Genomic DNA, 16,120 nt, shown 5'->3' with positions numbered 1-16,120 from the left:
TGTTAAAAGCTTTCTGATTCTCTAATATGGAGAACGTACAGTTCTTTCTTGCATCTAATGACAGACTCGGCGACGAGATAAATAGCCTGATGTGAGGAGCCCCATTAAGACTCTTTCTTCTCAGGAGAGTAAGCGCGGATGTTTTGAGCAGAGATGCTGTGACGCAGGAGGAAATGGAGCTGATGATGGGGTGGCGTCCTGCTCAGCGGAGGTTTTGTTGGATTCGACGTAAATGAGGGTTTCATTCAAGTGTTCCATTATAATGTACAAGTTTAGACATGCAGATATTAGCTCGAGTTGAGTTTCATGAGAGGGGCTAAAACCTCAAGACTGACAGATGGAAAATTGGTGTGCCAAAGTGTTTTCGTTAGCGCTGAAAGCTAAAAGTTCAGATGAACATTCTGGAAATGTTCTACTTACATGAACCCTGAATTGACTTCATTGATCTGATTGGAATATAGGCCTATATAATATATAAAACTAATACATAAAATATTTAAACACTAAGGCCCTGGACAAAATGATAGAAAAGTCAGTTATAAATACACATTTCAATAGATTTTCAATACTATTTATCCAGTATAAGTGTTTGCCATGTATCTTAATGTAAAATAATCGCTGCCGTGGGTCTGCAGGGTCCCGTGCTGCGGTAAATGAGTTGTTTTGGTCGTGCGGCACGTTCTTCATATGAACCCATGCACTAAGGTTAGACGCACAGGACCTCGCCTTCCTCGACTGCCTCAGAGCCGAGAACGACTCTACTGTGCTGCAAAACACTGAAATTGAAATGATAAACAGCATGACTCATACACCAACCGCTCACCTTCATAACATTTATGAAAACATTATGCTGTTTTTATTATTACAAATGCAAAATTATTGGAATCAGAGAATTAATTAGTTATATTTTCGTACCCGCACTATACACTTGACATGGTATATTGCTAACATGTATAATGTATTTGTTGTTTGTCTACGAATGCTAAAATTCAAATTAGATATTTAAAAATTCATTTGAATCTTCCTCCTCGTCTTTCTAGAGGCAGAGATCCGGAGGATCCGCAGTGCTGACGGCATTTTCAACAGTTAAATTATAGCCTGCATTTACAGATCTATTTATCAAACTCAAGCGGCTGTTGAAGCGCTCACAAACATTTGGAATAAACAGTGCGCTCGTCTAGATCAATAATGCCGGCGTTTGTGAGCGCTGTCTTTAAAGAGCACATGGAGCAATTTCAGCTGACAAATATGACAGAATCATGATGGATTAACTGAAATACCATTCCACTACCCAGAAGCCCACTGTAGGCAATCTGCATATCTTCGTCTTCTTGTAAGGTGTGGGATCGATCGCTTCAGGGTGGACGAGACCGGTAGATCAGAAGGATCTGAATGGAGTTTGCTCATGTAAAACTCACCGCCGTGATGTCACGGTGTTGTGAGTGGTTGCCAGGGTGTTACTATGCAGTTTCATAGCTGTTCGTGTTGTTAGGGAGTTTTATAGTTGTTATCTGGAAGTCTGTTGGAATGTGGCTATGCTATCCTGGTCGCTAGGCAGTTGCTATGTTGTTCTGGGTTGTTTCCAGGGCATTGCTGTGAAATTGCCAAGGCATTCTGGGTGGTTACCAAGACATTGCCACTGCTAAAGTGTTTTGAGACATTTACAATCATTGCTATGCAGTTGCTAAGAGTCGTTTGCCCAAAGCGAATGATATAGTGTTCTGGGTGGTTACCAGGGTGTTGCTATGTGGTTGTTAATGTGTTAATGTGAATATAATGTTATATTCTGCCGTTACCAGGTGCTGTGTAGTTGTCAAGGTGTTCTGAGTGGTTTGTTTTATGTTTCTAAGTGGATGCTATGGTGTTTTGAGTGGTTGTTAGCATGTTACTATGTGGTTGCCAGATGCTGGTAATATTCCAAGGCTAAGTTGCTCTGGGTGGCTGTTAAGAGTGTGGCAAGGCAGCTGCACTATAATGTCTTAAGTTATTACTTTGATTTGATTACTGATCATTGCTTTGCAGTTGCTAAGGTGTTGTTCTAAGTGGTTGCTCGAGTGTTCTAGGTGTTTATTCACTGTGTTGATTGGAAAAGACTATGGGTCCCATATGTACCTCATTCACTGGAAGTCTAAAGTAGTTTTCTGCCTGTTTTATCGCAAAAATCCACTAATTACAATAATGTTGACATTCGATTTTTTTAATACAAATTCCTGATCACATTCTATCTTGTATTTAGTTGTTTTTTTTTGATATAATGACAATTTTCAATCAGCATGTTGCTTAGCAATTAGCGATAAGCACAGAACAGGTATGTTAAAAGCTTTCTGATTCTCTAATATGGAGAACGTACAGTTCTTTCTTGCATCTAATGACAGACTCGGCGACGAGATAAATAGCCTGATGTGAGGAGCCCCATTAAGACTCTTTCTTCTCAGGAGAGTAAGCGCGGATGTTTTGAGCAGAGATGCTGTGACGCAGGAGGAAATGGAGCTGATGATGGGGTGGCGTCCTGCTCAGCGGAGGTTTTGTTGGATTCGACGTAAATGAGGGTTTCATTCAAGTGTTCCATTATAATGTACAAGTTTAGACATGCAGATATTAGCTCGAGTTGAGTTTCATGAGAGGGGCTAAAACCTCAAGACTGACAGATGGAAAATTGGTGTGCCAAAGTGTTTTCGTTAGCGCTGAAAGCTAAAAGTTCAGATGAACATTCTGGAAATGTTCTACTTACATGAACCCTGAATTGACTTCATTGATCTGATTGGAATATAGGCCTATATAATATATAAAACTAATACATAAAATATTTAAACACTAAGGCCCTGGACAAAATGAGAGAAAAGTCAGTTATAAATACACATTTCAATAGATTTTCAATACTATTTATCCAGTATAAGTGTTTGCCATGTATCTTAATGTAAAATAATCATATTTTGTCTTAATTTCACCTTCTGCTAACATTTGAAGTTCAAACAACATGGTACTTGGTACTAAAATATCAATCAAAGTATCAGTGGATGAGAAACATGAGGCTAATTCAAATATCTTGCAGCTAATTAGACACTATTGGGAATAACATCAGAATGAAAACATGAAAGCAGGAACAAGTATGACCGGATACGGGAATCCCAGTTTTCCCAGAGGCGTGCGCACATTGATCTCTGCAAACGAGCCATTAGCCTTTCAAACAAATTAGCTTTAGGCGATCAGCTAACTAGCGGTTCTTGTGTAGACAGCAGACAGCGAGGCAGCGAACTAGTGTTTGCAACATGTCGCGTTTGATGGCCAAGTGTTTTTGAAGTACAGCCTTGGTTTTCAAGTGGGTTCTGCTCTTTTGTGTGGCACTAATAGTGAGAGAACATGCTCCCTAAGGTTTCATGTTAGTGCAGATGTCAAGTAGCTCATGGCTATAGACTATTTGTACACACGTACACAAATCCACACAAACAGAAGGTCGTGAACTTAAAATAATGCTCAATGATTTCCAATAGGGCACCTGAAAAGGGCAGTTCGCATGAAGCGACATGAGGGGAAAAACCAAGAAAGACTAGAAACAAAGCGCTCTGGGAAGGGCAGCCAGGTCTGTAGAGGAGCTAGTTCGATTAGCCTCGCTAAGCACAGCTTAAACTTACTTTCTGCCGGCCTTCGGCTGTGTGGATGAGGATGAAGCCTATTTAACACTGCAGAATGATGGCGATGGTTATTATGCCGAAGTCTTGACGCTTCAAAAGGCTGTTATCTCGTTCGCTAGAGACGATAACCAAGCTCCACCTGAATGTCTTGCTCTTGCGTTTATCCTCATTTTACTCTTATCAGTAGAATGACCTCAATCCAATCAACTTTTTAAAATCCGTGCTGAGGGGGACACATTCTACACTTATGTAGCTTCAAGTCATTATGTTTCCCTTCAAGTCCACTTAACATCTCTTGCCCCCAAAACAGTCATAATTCAATTTTAAATGGCAAAATTCGCCCTTAAACAGTCCGTCCAGTTTTTCCATGGAACACAAGCTTTGTTATCTAGTATATTTTGCCATTTAACTGCAAAATAGTCGCAAAAACGCACAAAGTAAAAAAAAACTAAACAAAAATAAACAGATTTCTAAATTTTTCTCTCATGTTTAACTACTGTATATCTAGTGTCATTCATAACAAGGGAAAAACAATTCCATGAAATTATCTCCCACAAAATTAGACATTTTGATCGCAGAAAATCACAAAAAAATAAACAATAAAAGTGAAAACCTGGTGGAACTGCTTAAAAGAAATACAAAGGCTCATTTTGCTGCTCTGCCTAAGTATGCAAATGACTTTTTTGCATATGGAATTCGCCCACCAAATTGCGGAATAGCTGTTGAGATGTGTAAATATGGGCGAATAATATGTAAATGTGCTACAAGTTCTGACATCACAACTGTACCGCAACTATGCTTTTATGAACATGTTGAAATGTTTGCGATGAAATGTATCTCAAAGGACAATGCCTAAAATTTCACACAAAAAAGGCCATTGACTATTGTTGTAGCAGTATATGAAGCATAGCTCACAAAACAAGCCACTTTTAAACAAAACTGCTTTCTGCTAGACCAACTTGAAAATTAGTAAAATTTGTGTGGGGAAATCTTTCGCTCTCATGCAAAACTCTGCATCCTGCAGAATCCTACTGGAATTTAGAGATTTTGCATGCACATTTTCGAAAGCTACATATATGTGCTTTACACCAATGTTACTGCCATTTCAGACGCTTTTACGTGGCTACACAGGGGCCACCTGGTAGAAACTAGAGCTCCAAAATCCAATCATGTGGACATAAAGGACTTGAACTTTTTTGAAGGCAAAGTTATACAAAAAGGACAATTCTGTCATTTACTCATCCTCATGTCTTTCCAAACCTGTATGACTGTCTTCTTTGGAACACAAAAGATGATGTTTTGAAGAACTAATGCTGTTTTTGTCCACACAATAAAAGTCAATGGGGCCCAAAACAACATCGAATGGACCACACTGATTTTCATTGTATGGACAAGACAAAAAAAACCCAGAGACATTCCAGCAAAAACAGATGCTCAACATTCACACAGACGTAAGAGATTTAAATGAAGGGTGCCGCACCTGTCGTTAATGCTACAGCTCTTCCCCTTTACATTGTCTCAGCAGCAGGGCTGCCAAAACTATGATTATGTCCTGTGTGACTCCATTATGTCCTCCTGTCATGTCAAATGCCCCCTGATAGAGGTGTGTTTGCCTACGAGACCTTTCCCCACCAGAAACGCCTTCTGAAGGAAGAGGCTGCGCGAGAGGATCTCTCTGGGAGATTTGCTCAGCGCCACATGCTTCAGAAAGGCTGCTTATCAAAGTCGTTTGCCAGTGTTCAGCTGCGCCACTAATGTCTGCGACTCCACGGGAAGTCGGGGGAGCACATGAAAACACTGAATGTTGACTGATAGCTATATGATGACTCGTTGGAAAATAGATGAATGCTAAGGACGATAATATTGTGTTGAAAATCTTTGAAAAGATGCATGCATATGAGCATTACGATCATTTCTACAGGTATAAAATCCATTTGGTGGAATTGGAAAAAACTGCCATTTTTATTGAAAACTTTTTTTTTAACCTTTAATTTATAATGTCAGTAATATTCAATCAAATGTTTTCTAATTATCGTTTAATAGGGGTTTTCCATCTTAAAAGAGTAAAGGAGCATGTTTACCTTTATGCTCAAAGTTATTAAATACTTAAACAACTAAACTTTGCAATAAAGTAGTATTTTTTGAGGCATTTATATTATTTTTCTTAAAATATGCTAAATGTCTGTTTATTAGGATGCATCATTTGCATATTTACTGAAGTTAAATGGGTAAAGTCACAGATCAAGACTAGACCTTTTATGAAGAAAATGTGAGTTGTTTTTGACTGTGAAAACTCATTCTGATGCTATGCGGGTGTCATGCCTTAGGGTTGCTAAGGTGATCTGGGTGGTTTGTAGACGGTTACTTACTAGTCCAACTACTACCCCCCCCCATAAAAAGAAAGCCTACTCTGAATTTATTCGGCAAATACTTAGTCTTCATACCCCAAACTTTAGTTTGTTGCGCGTCCTATCAGGAGGCTTCACCTATTTGGCTGTTTAGGTATTGTGCTGCTGTCTCCGCCTTCTCTGTGACCACCGCCCCTTGGCTCCAGGGACAGTCCAAGTCTAATCTATTTGTCTTGTCACATAATATGACAAGCGCTTTAGGTGAGAGTTTGGTAACTACATTAGCGAGAGCGGCTAGATTTTCCCTGACGAATGCCAGCCGAGGGACTCAATTCATATGCAGCAAATTAATTTGCTCTCATTTGCTAATGTGTTGCGCCTACTGACATCAGACAGATCACACTGAATGTGGAGAACGTTTGATCCGTGTGACTCCATTCTGGTTTCACGCACATTGTGTGCTGAAATGCCCCTATAGCCAGTGTGAATTAAGACAGTGACTTTCAGAGGTGGGAACTTTTGTTGATAGCTGTTAAGTCTGCGAGTGTTTTTTTGAAAGCTGTTCATGTAAAATAAATAGTAAAATAAGACTACACTCTTAAAAATAAAGGTGCTTCAAAGGGTTCTTCAAGCGATGCCATAGAAGAACTATTTTTGGTTCCACAAAGAACCATTCAGTCAAAGGTTCTTTAAAGAACCATCTCTTTCTTGCATTTTTGTAATCTGAAGAACCTTCTTTTGCCACAAAGAACCTTTTGTGAAACAGAAAGGTTCTTCAGATGTTAAAGGTTCTTTATGGAACCATTTAGACAAAAAGGTTATTCTATGGCATCGTGAAGCACCTTTATTTTTAAGAGTGTAGTCCAAAAAGTAGTTGAAGCAAGTCAAATAACAGTGCACTAATGTACTGCGTATCAGTTGCTGTGGTTATCTTCTTAAACGGACATAGTTTGTTCACTAATGTCTATTTAGCAGCAAGTTAAAAACATTTTTTACACCAAACAACCACCCAGAACAGCTTAGCAACAACATATTAATCACCTAACAACCACCCAGGACTCCCTATAAACAGTCAAAACCAACCAGAACTAGGGCTGTCAAAATGGCTGAAAAACTAAATTCGAATTTTGTACTTAAATATGATCAAAATTTGAATTATATTCGAATTTAAAATGCATCATTTCAGTTGACTATCTGCGAAAAGTGCATAATGTTTAAAATAATGTTTATAAACCAATTATAATTAAGTTGCTTAAACAACTATAAACAAAACAGCATCATGTATGTATGCTTAGTTTAATACAAAGGGCGGAAATCCAATCACACAGAGTACATTTTTCATTTAAAAACATGAGATGCAGTGGGATGGGGAAAAACCCACCATAAAGTCTCGATATATGTTTTTTTCAAAGTTAAACTTGCATTAATTTTATATGGCTTTCTAAACATGCGGCTCCTTTGTGCGAGACGCGAGTGCAACAGTAATAGATGTCCGTCTAGAAAATGCGTGAAATATGCGTTCTGTGTGAACGGCTTGGTTTCAGTTTTGATGTAAACAAGATCTTCTCCGCATTGATGTTCTCTTTTTCCGCTATATTTTTAATGAACAATTCAGCAGCGCCGCATCTAGTGGCTTCAACTGGATAGGTTAACAAAAACATTATAATGCAACGACACCTACATCGCATCTCGTGCACCGCTGATATGGCTGCCTTCTTAACGCACACCTAAAATTCATTCATTTTGCATTCGAATGTGGATTTTTATTTTAAAGCGAATTAAATTTTTTTTGACCGCCCTAACCAGAACCCTCTGGCAGCCAACCAAAACACCCCAGCAACTGCACAGTAATCAACTACAGCCACCCAGTATACCCTATAAACAGTAGAAACCACCCAAAAACACATAGAAACCACCCAGAACACCCCCGCAACTGCACACAACCACCCAGAATACCAAATAGAAGAAACCACCCAGAAGACCCCTTCAACCACAAAGCAACCAGATACAGCCACCCAGAATACCATACCAACACAGCAACCACCTAGAATACCATATAAACACATTAGAAACCCACCCCAAATACCTCATAAACAGCAGAAACACCACAAAAACCCCAATAAACCACTGAGAACACCCCAGCAACTGCACAGCAACCACCCAGAATAACCTTGAAACAGAAGAAAAACAGAATACCAGAACAACCACCCATAACACCCCATCAACAGTATAATGACCCAGAACACCCTAGCAATTGCATAACAACCACTTAGAAACCACTCAGAATACCAAACAGAAGAAACCACCCAGACCCCCATAACAACCACCCAGAACACCCCATCAACCACATACAGCCACCCAGACTACCATATCAACACAGCAACCACCTAGAATACCATAAACACAGAAGGAACCCACTCAGAATCCCCTTACAGCGACTCAGAACACCCCATCAACCTCACAGCAACTATGTACAGCCACCCAAAATACCTTATAAACAGTAGAAACCACCCAAAACCCCTAGAAACCATCTAGAACACCCCAGCAACTGCATAACCGCCTACAACCACCCAGAATAACATTTAAACAGAAGAAACCACTCAGAACTCCCCATCAACAGCATAGCGACCCAGAACACCATAACAACTGCATAGCAACCACCCAGAATACCAAACAGAAGAAACCAACCAGAACCCAATAACAACAACCCAGAACACTCCATCAACCACATAGCAACTCCCTACAGCTTCACAGAATACATAAACAGAGCAAACAACCAAAATGTCCATGTAAGCACATAAGAAAACTACCCAGAATCCCCTTGCAATAACCCAGAACATCCCAGCAACCACATAAGAACCACCTAACAGCCATCCAGAGTACCCTATCAACACACCGCCAGAACCCTAGCTACATCACAGAAGTCCCAACCCAGTGAGTTTCATAATAATTCTGAGGAATGTTTATGGGAAACAAGATGTAATTTTAAAGTACATAATATAATATTTTTGAATTAGGGGAGACAGGAAATGTGTTGCATCATAAACTGTGGCTTATTTGAACTAATTTTAGCATACCTGGGCACGCCGTCTAATCTGTCCCACAGTGATGGCCGTCTGGCCTCCGCATCCAAGTCTCACGCCATTAAAATCTGTCATTGCACACAAATTTTTTACAGGCGATAATCAAATTCTTCTCCACCAACTTTTCCCTCTCTCTATCGCTCCACCTGGGTCTTTAAAGCAGATCAATTTTCACCATAAGGTGCTCACAGAGGAAAGCGGGGCTTTAATTTACACCTGTGCTGTGTAATGATGAGGTCTCAATAGAACATATTGTAAATACTCATATTAGTGCAGCTCAGGTCAGACAAGTGCGACACTGCTTTACATTACAAGACAAACAACGTAAAGTATATAAACAGTTTGGTAGCTTATGAGCTCTTAAAGGGGTCATATGATGCTGCTAAAAAGAACATTATTTTGGGTATTTGGTGTAATGAAATGTGTTTATGCGGTTTTAGGTTAAAAAAACACATTATTTTCCACATACTGTACATTATTGTTTCTCCTCTATGCCCCGCCTTTCTGAAACGCATCGATTTTTACAAAGCTCATCGGTCTGAAAAGCGATGGTGTGCTGTGACTAGCCAGCTATCCAGTGCGTTGTGATTGGCCGAATATCTCAAGCGTGTGACGAAAATGTTACGCCCCTCACCATACTGTGATGATGCCCTGTCCGGCCAGAGCGATGATTCAAAAACATGAAAACCCATTATAAACGAAGCATTCGTTGCATCCAGTGGGGACATAATTATGGATTATAATTACTTATACTGTCTTTTTACGCGTTGTGTTGCATTGCGCCGCGTAAACATAAAATATCTGCATTTGTGATCGGAGAAATGACAAACAACAAGCCCTACTCTACACTGCCCAAAAAACTTGCTTTAAAGATATAAAATATAAAAACTCTTTAAATATAAAAAAACGTACTTACAGTCTTTGAGTCAGAACAGCTGGCATTGTAGTCTACTCTCCCAGGATCAGGAAACAGTCCTCCATAAAATGTGCTGCACACATCTGAATATTTGGGTTGAACTGTTCTGGAACAGTGTTGTAAATACAACTTAACCACTGATTTCTAGTCGTGTCCATTTTTGGAAGGCCAAACAAAGTAGTTTCGCTATCACAATGAAACACAGCATCACACATGGCGGCCTAGAGTGAGCAGAGGCCGGGGGATAAAGTGAGGAATGGCCGGAGGGCTAGAGTGAGCAGAGGCCGGGGGATAAACTGAGGAACGGCCGTAGAGCTAGAGTGAGCAGAGGCGGTGGGCTTAAGAATGGCGCTGCCGGTGGATTCGACGAAGGAGCGTCCGGAGGGCTTGCGGCAACCACCATGTGACGACCCCGGGCTTGACTCCGCTTCGTCCACAGTGAAAGCCGATCCGACGATCCACAGCGCAAAGTTGTAGTATTTCCTCATCAACCAGCACGGATCAGCTCCAGGCATGACGAAGCAAATATCGTCCTCTTTTGGAAGACCAAACAAAGTAGTTTCGCTTTCACAACGAATCACACAGCGCATTCACAACATGGCGGCGGCGGCAACAACAATACTACAGCGAGAATAAAAGTTCTTTCTTTGCGTGAACATTTGGGCGGCGTTATGCAAATCTTCCCACATAGTGATGTAGACATGTGGGGGTGTGTTAGAACGAGCCGTTTTAGGTAGGTGTGGCTGACACTTAACTTTTATAAAGAATATCTCTTTGGATTTGAGACTTTAGTCTTTGCAACTTTACAGACCTTATTTATGCACCAAGAGCTTGTAACACTCCAAAGAGAAAGGAAAACTTGAAATCGCATCATATGACCCCTTTAAGTTGTCAGGTAGAGTGATATGAAGCACTGAATCAAGGTTGTGAATTGATTCAATCAAACGGACATAACTGAGTCACTTGTTCTTTTCTTGAACTGACAACTCTTATCGAATTCCAACTAGAAGATGCTTTTAAATATAGGCTAAAATATTATTTTGTAATATGAAAAGTGCATTAAATCATTGTGATATTTAGATTGTGGCTCAATTTTGTACCCCCTGCAAAATCATTTAGAATAGCACAAGATGAAAGTGTGTAATGACTTCCACCACACTCTTCTCGTTGTCCCTGTAGACGTGCCCCTTTATTACAACTCTAAATGAGACTGAATTAGTGGCGCAGTTGTAATTAACAAAACTGAACAATTATGATTCTCCATAATCGGAAAGAACAACAAATGACTCTTCAGAGAACAGAAGGATTTGCCTCTCTGTTTTTGCTGCCAAAACATCCAGAAATACACAAGAGATGAAGAGTGGAAACAATCATGTGCCCCCTTAAATGATTAAATCAATTGCAAAACTAGCAATTAGAAGAATTTGGACGGACTCCCAAATATCTCACCACTGACTCAATCTGGACTAGTTCATTTAGAGGCCTACACAGCACACGCTGAAGTGTTTGAGCTGTCAGTCAACAACCAGGTTTCAACAGTCTGTAAAGAAGAAAAGATTAGCAAAGATGTGAGCTAGCTTTGGAAAACATCAGTGTTTTGGGGAAAATCAATTCTAAAATCAGTTTCCCAGGAGCTTGAGTGAGGGAACTTATAGGAAACAAGGTCAACAAGGAAACAACATCAAGACAGATGAGAGCGGAAAATGATCACTGACCGAGAATCAAGGCTGCGTAGAAGTTGTTTTGAGGTCATTTGCGCAGGAAACCTCAATGGGAGTCTCTCTAATAGGCGGTTGACTTGTTTAATGTACATTAAAGTAAACCACTGCTATGTTTCCAGCCATAATTTGCAAAAAAAGAGCCAGTCAAAACATTATTTGGATTTTGAACCAATGAGATTTCCCTGGGGGTGGAGCTACAAGGCATAAAAACATTGTCTTAAGTACAAACTATTTAATAAAACATGCCAACAATACTGTTATATCTAATAACTCTTAAATTTCAAAACAAATATCCTGTTTTTAAATTGCACATTATAATTTTGTAGTTATCTTAGCATTTAAAAAAACTGATTTGCATTTTTGCATTTATTTATACAAAATATAGGCCATTTCTTGTTGTTTTCCATTATAATTGTGCAGCAGATTTTCTATTTATACATCTCTAGAGAGCACTACAGTTTTACTTTTAGCTAAAAGCACAGTTAACTTAGCCGAACTATTTGCTAAACAAACATGCAATGGGTTGAGAGACGTTTTATGAACAAATTGCATCTCTTATGTCCTCAATCCAAACACCTGCTGTTCAACTATAGCGCTGACTGTTAAACGCAGACTGGACTGTTAAGTGCGCATGAACGTAAAGCGGCGGATGAAATGCTAAAGGTGAGCAAATCTCCCCGTCAGAAAGCGAGCAGAGAACAGCGCTGCCATAAACATACGCCAGTCATTAAACCATGTCCCGGGGAGATCCTCTGACAGATCCAAGCGGAGTTGTGTTTTGCTGCCATGCCCAATTTAGCAGAGATGCGACACGACCATGTCATCGCCCCGCGGCCTAAACACAGCTGACACCCGAAACCTTCTAGCTCAGGTAAAAAGTTTTCACTGATTTAACAAATCACCTGTTCCACTCATTTAAAAATTGTGTACCAACTTGAAATCATCTAAAAACTAGTTAATGGTCCGATTACCATGATAAAATATTGGTATGCAAAGCCTACAAGCGCTAATACATCTCGTTTTCCCACATAGATAGCATAAAATACACTGCACAAACCACATTGCATATGATTTATGACAGTCGCTTTCCATTAAACCTGGAAATTAATCTTTAATGTAAAGTTTAAGGCAAAGGATCTAAACGCAAGATACTCTTGGCACTGCCTATTTATAAATGTTCCTTAAGTCAAAGAAATTCAGCAGTACACGTTTAATTTTGCATCTAATGTGATAGCACCACAATAAATGATAGGGAAATTTGTGATTTACCACCCAGAACACCCTAGCAACAAGCACAGCAACCACTCAAAACCCAAACAGACCAATTAAAACATGATTTAGATGTGAATTTTGGACCAGTTAGATTTCACTTTGGCCGAAGCAACATGACTTAGTATCTCACTCAGTAAATATTTGAAACACAAATAATTGGACAACACTATTAAATAATATTTAGCAAACTTCAAAATGAATGTACATTTTTGTGATGCCTAAATTCTCTTTTAGCATTCAAAATAATTGATTTTAGTTTGAGTTATTTTTCATTTATTTAGACAAAGCATTTCATAATTTTAATACTGACCATTTTTTTTAATCATTTAAATGATCATTTACTGACTTGAAATAATATTAATGATCCGATTACGATGTTAAAATATTGCTAAGCATACGAGTGCTAATATATCTCTTGTTTTCCCAAACAAACAGCATATAATACAATGTGCAAATCACATTTCACATGATTCATGGCAGGTGCTTTCCATTAAACCTGAAAATGAATCTAAGTTTAACATAAATGTACTCAAGCATACCACACTTGTGGCCTATTAGCCATTACTTTGAGACACTGACCATTTATTTATTTTTGCCTATTAAGCCCAAAATTTCAGAAATGCACTTTTAATTTTGCATCTAATGTAATAGCACTACAACAGATGATAAAAATGATAAATTCACACCAAATAGTTCATCTCTTATTTTACGTAATACACATGCACCCTTAAAAGATGACTAGCTTACTTGCTAATAATCAATGAAGCAAATATTTGAGTCTGTTAGACTCTGGCTTTTAATGATCCTGGCTAAAAATGGGCACAAATCACTGGATACTTTCGTTGCTGACATCTGTCCGTTTCGGTCATTCCTCTGTGAGGGCTCGGAAAACCATGAGTTAAAAGGAAGCGGGTAATTGATATTCCTCAGGGAGCGACGTGACGCTGCCAGGAGAGCAAGAGCAGGAAAAAAACAAAATGGATTACTCAACGTCAGTAATGGCCATAAACACATAAATCACCCACGGCTGGCGAAGGAGCCCGGAAAATAATTCAGGGGAGGCTATGAGGGGAAATGAGCGAAAAAACGAACTGTGTTGTGCCACTGCTAGCCGTGGAGTGCTGTTGGAGGTAGCGGCAGGCAATTAGCAGCTTTAACGGCAAAAACGAACCCTCACTGCTCTTCAGATCCACAGGGACACACAGCATTAACCCGGTTTAACCCTGTTCTTATATAACGGTTTATTGGCGGGTTATTTTAATGGTTTAAAACGGTCCCCTAAAATGTGCACTCATCCCATCAAGCCAACGACGTGCATTTCAAAATACTTCAAATTAGCTAATGCAGTCTGGAGCCATTTGGTTGGGACTTGCATGTACACAACTGTCCACAAAAAGCAAAGTTTCTTCTAAATGCCCTTTCACATCAACGTTTTCCAATGTATTGAACACTAAGTATCAAGCAACTGACGGCATGCAAACGATTTCAATTTCCTTTCAAAGCGCAGCTGATGACCGGACAATTAGCAGAAGTCATCTTCATGTGAGTGGTTGGACCGCAAATCAAAAAGAGATGGAAGACAGATCGATGTTATGCATATCTTGATGTGATTTTAAAAATGACGTCATCAAAATGACAAAAGCATGCCATAAAAATGACAAAGAATATAAAACGTAACACAAATGTAGCCTATTTGAATTGTGTGCTGTGGTTCTTGCATGTTTGCTGCAGATAAGTGATTAAAAACCAGATGAGTGATTAAAAAGCAGCTTTAAAGAATGTTATCATAGCCACTAAACTCAGCGTAATGCCCCAATACCAAAGTATTGTAGTAAAGTTTTGCCATTTTTGCTCTAAATCCAACTGTACAGCCTAATCTGAGGTCAAAACACATTCAGGTTTTGCCACAGAGTGAAGAAGTCCTGTACCAGGATGAACACCAGCTGTCTAAACAAGACACTTTTGAGAAATTGAGGAACTTTCAGTTCAAAAGGAACAATATATAAAACTTCTTACAGGACTTCGATTATAAGTAACTTATGTTTCAAACATGGAAATCATCTAATTGTTCAAATTACCGGAAAGTATAATTCTAAATACTTAAATCCTTCAGTTGATCCATAAATTGAACCACAAATGCTTTCTGTATTCCGAAACATGTTTATTTAAAATGTAGTTACTTATTTAGCATATTTGAATAAAGTAAAGCTATGTGCGTATGGAGTTTCAAGCTAATAAAATTTCCCTTTAGCTGCATATTTTGAATAACAACAGGCTGCTTATTAAACAAAAGATGGACTCTACAACTGTACATTTATGAATTCGTCTGAGGTTTGTCCTGCAGGGCTGAACCGAAGACCGTCCGGTTTGAACGACCACCTCTGTTTCTCGAGCCCCGAGTTCAAGTCTCTCTCTGGACGTGAGTTTCTGTCTCTCTGAAACGCAACTCAATCTTCAAAGACAGAAAAAAAACCCTTCTCTAGCTGCAGCTGTGTATTTCTTATCCATGCTTTCAGATGAAAAATAAAACATTGAGCGGCGAGCCAGGGGCCCCTGGGTGCAAAACGACATGTCAGTTCAGCGGAGCGGTCGCATCCATAATCGCTCCCAACCATCAATACAGTTCCACGAGTGTTTTTGATGGAGATCCCCCGCCAGATTGACGAGAATGGAGTCTTATCGGCGTAAACAGACAGGCCCGAGGTACGGAAAAACAGGATAATGAGCCACTCTCGCTCTCCGGCGACGCGGAGGAATGTTTGGGCTTATCCGGGCCTGACATCTCTAATGCTTCAAATCTACGGAAAATCTACTTTTACCTTTAAGTCAATTTGACTTCGCACATTTGCTCTTCACAATCACGTCTGGACCGTTGGAGAGCGAGACGCTGCCCCTGGGATGCCCGAGTGAGGAATGATGGGAAGGCAGGCGTCTATGTTCACCTCAACCTGCACAATGCCTCTTTGATTGGATTGCGAGTCTGAATGTGAGAGCGCATGTCTTACAGCTGTTGTTTCTTAAGCGAACGCCCCCCGTGGAAGCTCATTATTTAACGTAACAGCCTTGATGTGTCTCCACTTGCTTTTTACAGCCAACAGGATTCTCTTGTCAACAACTAGTTGCACATTCACACGGCTTCAAACACACA

This window comes from Sinocyclocheilus grahami, unplaced genomic scaffold, assembly GCF_001515645.1.
Source record: "Sinocyclocheilus grahami isolate Dianchi unplaced genomic scaffold, SAMN03320097.WGS_v1.1 scaffold1355.1, whole genome shotgun sequence".
NCBI lineage: Eukaryota > Metazoa > Chordata > Actinopteri > Cypriniformes > Cyprinidae > Sinocyclocheilus > Sinocyclocheilus grahami.
Note: the sequence above shows the minus strand (reverse complement) of the source record.